Below are 6,000 nucleotides of genomic sequence, written 5' to 3'. Positions count from 1 at the left end.
AACTGAAGTCTGTTTGTAAGGGGAAATCCAGTGAGAACAATGGTCATAAGCAGATGCCTAGGGAAAAACAAAAAGAGAGCAAGCAAATATGAGTATGCCCTGAGGACTCCCAGTTTTATACTCTTCTGCTGAGGGATTTCCTGAATAAGATGTAGTTTCTATGTATTTAGTAACCTGTAATGGATTTTTCTTCCATTAACTGGTCTAGTGTCTGCTCAAACACATCTGCCCGTATTTCATGAAGAACCATGCTCTCACATTTGTTTGGATCAGAATTTACAGTCTTCACTTGATGCCTTCCTGGTTTTGCACTGGAGAAAATAGCGAGCAGCTGATCCCTATTCACCCCCATGCCCCTTATGATTCTGTAAACTCTTCATATTTTCCTTCAGTGGTCTCTTTTCCAGAATAAAGAATACTGACCTACTCAGTCATTCCCTGTACCTCTAAATGATCTTCAAATGACCCACCATTTAAAAATATGTCTGTTTGTTTGTTTGTTTGTTTCTAGGGCTGTTGCTTATAAGCAATTTATGTTTTCTCTGGATAATTACTTTCATGGGTGTAGAGCCACCACTATTAAAGGTCATCTCCTTGTGCTGACTCTAGTTACACAGAAAAATATCCATAGCATTATCACTTCAGAGGTAATTGTTTATGATATCCTTTGAACTGTCTTGTAAACAGGGGTAATAAGAATCTTTTACCCCTTTACCACAAAGACATTCCTAGTTCTATAAACTTGGAGGCTTCCTGTAATGTAATACAATAATTTCACAGTTTAATAGAGCATTCTGTCATGTCTGGTTTTCAGTTTAATTGAAGCAACATATTAAAAAAAAAAAAAAAGAGCATGTCTAAAATCTCTTGGAAGGTACAACTTGAGCTATGGCAAGTAGAAGCCAAGTGCCTGCAATGTTTGCTTGTGTTGTTCCTCTTTCAGCAATTGCAGTGACTACATAATGTGCATGTGAGCCTTCAAGGAGGCTTGTCCTGAAGGCTTCAGAAATGCTGGTTCAAGTGCTGCTGCTCATAAATAACATTACCTCCCATGACTCAAATTTACTGGCCTTGAGCCTTCTGTTCTGATTTTTGCTCATTTGTAAATGTAAAGCCCACACTGTCAAAGACAATCTACTAGGATGCTCTAAGAGATTTTCTTAACCACAATAGGCTAAAGGATCCATTTTGTATGATCAGAGTGTATTTTTTGTAAATGGCGTTTCTTTTTATTGGCACGTGAAGCTCGGTCTCCCATGTGACTTTAACTATATGATATGTAAATCATCTTGCTGATGCTAGCATCCGAACAACCAAGTATGTGAAAGAGCTTTTGCAAATAATACTTCTTGCCCTTTGACCATTTAAAAAACAAAACAAACAAACAAAAAATCCTCCTGTAGCTCAGATGTGATCTGTTTAACTCAACAGGGGGTTTCCAGGACTTGGGTGAATTTTAACCATCCTTTTTGACATAAGTCAAGCTGTGCAAAGCAATGAAATTCTGATTGCCCTGTGGTGAGACGACTGGATAGTGTTACAGTTCCCTCATTAAGAGGTACTGGAGTTAAGCAGGGGGAGTTGAACTTTCCTCTGTATTAAAACAACAAGTGTGGGAGACAAGGAGAACAAGCTGGAGTAAGGGAGTTCACCTTATAACAACAAAGACTTAACGTGCAGTATATCAAGTCTCCTGAACTTCGTCCTGCTTGGTAGTTTATCAGACAACCACGATGAATAACATAGCAAAGAATGATTTAAATCCGTCCTGATTTCAATCTTCTGGCCTAATTTTCAGCTTCATACTTTTTCTGTTCTGTCATTTCGTTGCTGTGTGTTCCCCCTCCTCAAGAGATGTTCACGGTTTATACTAGTCTTAGAGTTCAAATTGCAGACAGATCCTATTAGTGGAATAAAACACAGTGAAGATGGGTGAGATGTAAGGCAGGAGTTTTGCTAACCTAATGATGATTTCCCCTTTTTCAGCATTGTATCCAGTTTACACTAAAAAAAAAAAATAAAATAGATCAGATGGTCTCTGCTAACTCTTTTTGTTGATGCGCACAGTACCTAACCACTGTTAAAACCCGTGACAATATATCTGTGGCTTTCTGCAAACAGCAAAGAATTTTCATACCACCAAGATGTGAATAAACCTTATAATATGAACTGACACTCTCAACCCAACTTTGAAATGAATGAAAATCGGAAGAGCGACATTTTATTTTACAAAGTTAACATCAGCATATTAGGATTGGGGGGGGTTGGTTCCAGAAAAAGAAAAACACAGCACAACAACTCACAAGACCATCGTTCAACCTTGCAGAATTACTTAGAAACAATCAGTCCCAAAATAGTTTGCCCTGGAAAAAAACCAAATGATTGAAGTCTTAACGTTGAGGCAAAATCGAGACGTTGAGGCAAAATCGAGACATTGAGACACACTTCTGTCGATTACAGCTGAATGAAAGCAAGTCAAGGAAGGTAATTACACAATAAGTGAGCAATAGAACTGGTGAAACCTGGTTTCACAAGGAATTGTGTGCCAGGCTGTCCTAATCTCCTCGGGAATTGCAGCTCCCTGTTGTATCATCTCCAAGACCCTCCTTCCCATGTGCTCAGGCTCCCTAATAGCCACACGTGCACTGATTGGCTCCTCTATACGCATAGATTCATTACATGGGTACATCTTCTTGGTTGAGCTGTAAGAGTCTTTTATTCAGAAACAGCTCTAATTTAAGGGTTTGTAAATATTTTTGCCAGGATATTAAAGTACAGAGTACTGCAGTACTGCAGTTTATGCAGAGAAAATGTACGCAGTGGTAGAGAAGGGAAAAGAACCCAGTTCACCTGCAGTGAGGGTGAGTTTCAAACACTGTCAAAGCTTGAGCAAGGCACCAGTTTTCCCAGCCAGACTCCATCCCTTGCTAATGGGGCCTGCAGCAGCTAGTAGCTGCAACCGTCATTCTCTTCTGCCACAGGGTCTCAAACACCACATGGGGACTTCATATCTTTGTGTCTAAAATGTGCCACGGAGTTAGAAGTCAGTAACAGAGGGCTGATGAGCAGAGTAGAGCATGATCTTAATCATATCTTCTCTTCCAAGAAAGTAGAAAAATTTTGCTCAGTGATACTCCCTCAACGCTTGGAATCACTGTGTTTCCTAAACAACTTATTCACTTGTGGGTTAGATAGGCTAATGTCTGGGCTAATAGCCAGAGTTTGGAGAGGAAAAAAGCAGTCATGCACTTAATTTTTCCTTTCTAAATTATCTGCTTTTTGATTTATCTTGGTAAGTGTTTCATTGTGGCAAACGTATGGCTCTCCGATTACTTACGCTGGCATGCGATGCTTCTTAAGAATGTAAATTACTTGGAGCAGGGACCTCATGCTTCTCTATGGCGCCTAATACAACAGGGCATAGGACTGGCTGCAATTGCTGGATACTGCGGCAGCATAAATATTTAAATAAAACGGTACTCTATTATCCTTTCTGTTTGAAGTTCGGCCCACATAGATCCTCTCAGCCGTCTGCAAGGTCTGTACTGAGGGGGCAAACGATTATGTTTCTGCAACAGAACAAGAATGTGTTCTCCATTGCATTGGGTAATATCACCTGATAAATTCATTGCAGGCGTTTCCAAATGTACTGTGGGACTGGACTTATCTTCAGTGTAACTAGGAAAAACAGAGAAATTTTTAGCCTGGATGCCTGACCCAGTAAATACTTATGACCTAACATAAGCCCCAATTCAGCAAGGTACTTAAGCACATACCTAAATACCCACATGAATAAAGTCAGCCACACTTTTAAGTGTCTTGTTGAATCTGGGCCATACAGAAGCCGAACACATCAAGCAACTACCCACATCAAGTTCCCGTAAAAGAAAATTGATTTCCAGAGTGTATTCCCTCTGGCTGTTAACACTGAAGAAGAGTGAGTGATAAAATTTCTGCTGCTGCTTCTTCTTGGATAGAGTCTGTGCCTGTACTCGCTTCCACTGAAGTATTTTCTCTCTGGTAATAAGTGTTTTGTGAATTTTGGGAACTAGACCAGGTAATGTGAAATAACGATCCATGGGTTTTGGTATTATTTAGTCCCCGAACCTGTCATAATATGAGAAATAGTCAAATAGGAAGATCCTTATAAATACATTAAATAAAGAAATAGATGCAAATTAGTAACAGGAAAGCCTGTTGGGTCTGGTTGAACTTTGTGGCACGTCTGTTCTTTAAGTGGTTTTGCGGTCTGTGGACTAGTCCTACTTTTTATACGTGGAGCCTACAGGTTCAGAGAGAGGCAACGCAGCTCTGGAATAGGGTCTGGTCTGTTAGCCAGTGACTGGTCAGTATTTTGATGTGTGTTTTGTCACCATTTTGAAAAATATCAGTGCACTACGGTTGCCTAAATTATCACTTACAGATGCTACATGGACTGCAATACAGAAGACTATCAGCAATTTATCATACATTCAGAGATAACTGGAACTTTGGACTAAAGCCTTTTAAATATTTTTAAGGTGACTAAAGTTCTTTCTTAAAGTACACTGAGTGCTATCTTGGGATTTATACTAGCACTATTGTTCCAGGGCATGAACACAGCAAAATCACTGCCTTTACTGAAATGATTATTCACAGTGCGTTATAAAATAGTCTGGTTCTGTGAAATTGTTGCTTCAGAATGCCCTCCGGCTGGAATCTACGATCAAACACTTTTGCAGTGTATATGATTGGAAGGATCATCACTTTACTATTACTAGGCACGGATACAAAAAAATACTTTGACTACTAGCCACGAAGGAGTCAGAATGAATCCTCAGAACACTAAGTCTTCTGGAGATCAGTGCTGAGAGAAAACATCAGGCTTTTGAAATCATATTTTTTCTGACTCAGTTTAGTCTGATCTGCCCATCTTTAAGAGTGCTTCCAGTTAAACCTGCTGCTACATCAGACGATAGAGCTATTCTAACTGGCTGTACGGAGCTCAGAGCAATCTTGCTATACAGCAGCGTAGGCAAACCCACGGCTACCAGGAATGCAAGAGCACTACCAGTGCTGTTTTATCTGCATTGTGATAGTGCCTATAGACTGGGGAATCATTATCCTGTGTTCTAGCCAAATACAGCAACATGGCAGTCCCTTCTCAAAAGGGTTTAGTCATCCAGTTAAAGCAATGATTTAATCAGTGTGTTGAAAGCAGTGATGATAGAAAAAGAAAAATGGGCTTGCATGGTTTCCTATTATATGCAATTTTTTATATATAACCCAGTCATAAAAAGCTAAGAGATATTAATGACTCCCTGGATGGGACGGTAGCTTGGTACCTTTAGGGCTTTGATAAGAAAGTGACCTTGAGGATTATGTATAGCTGTAAACGACTGCCTGAGAGAGAGGGTGAAAAGATTTGGACTTGAAAAATTGCAGGATGCACTATTTTTCCACACTTCTTCAGTGGAAGTTCTGCTGCTTGGATCTCCTTGGGTCTCTCTAGAGTGGCCCAAGCTACATTTATGCCTTCATACTCATGTCTGTGAACAAAGTCACTCTTAAGTTAATCCTCTATCAAAATTTTCAGTATAGCAATTTTTTACATAGAACTTAGTTGGCCTCTTCAGACATCTAAGGAACTAGAATTTCCTCACTGGCAGACAAGATGGACCTCATTCCTTACTTCCCTGGTCTTCAAAAAAAACCTGAAGGGCTTCATTTTGTATCTCCCCATTGACTTACGGGTGTAGGGAGACCATTCCTCTGAGGGACTTTGTTTCTGTGTCGAGCACCGGTAGCTATCATCGACTTTGAGAAAGAGCAGCTTGGAAAACTGGCCTACTGTGAGGCTGAGAGAAGACTTTGATCTCAGCTTGTCAAATAGTGGTCATCTGTCTTATTATGAAACCTGAGCATATTACTTGGTTTCCCGTTTTACAGTTATGCAATGTTTTCTTAAGACCACTATTTGAATCTTCCTCTCAGTTGTGAATTAAAAGGTAATGCAAAGGT

This window comes from Vanellus vanellus (assembly GCF_965231255.1).
Source record: "Vanellus vanellus genome assembly, chromosome: 3".
NCBI lineage: Eukaryota > Metazoa > Chordata > Aves > Charadriiformes > Charadriidae > Vanellus > Vanellus vanellus.
Note: the sequence above shows the minus strand (reverse complement) of the source record.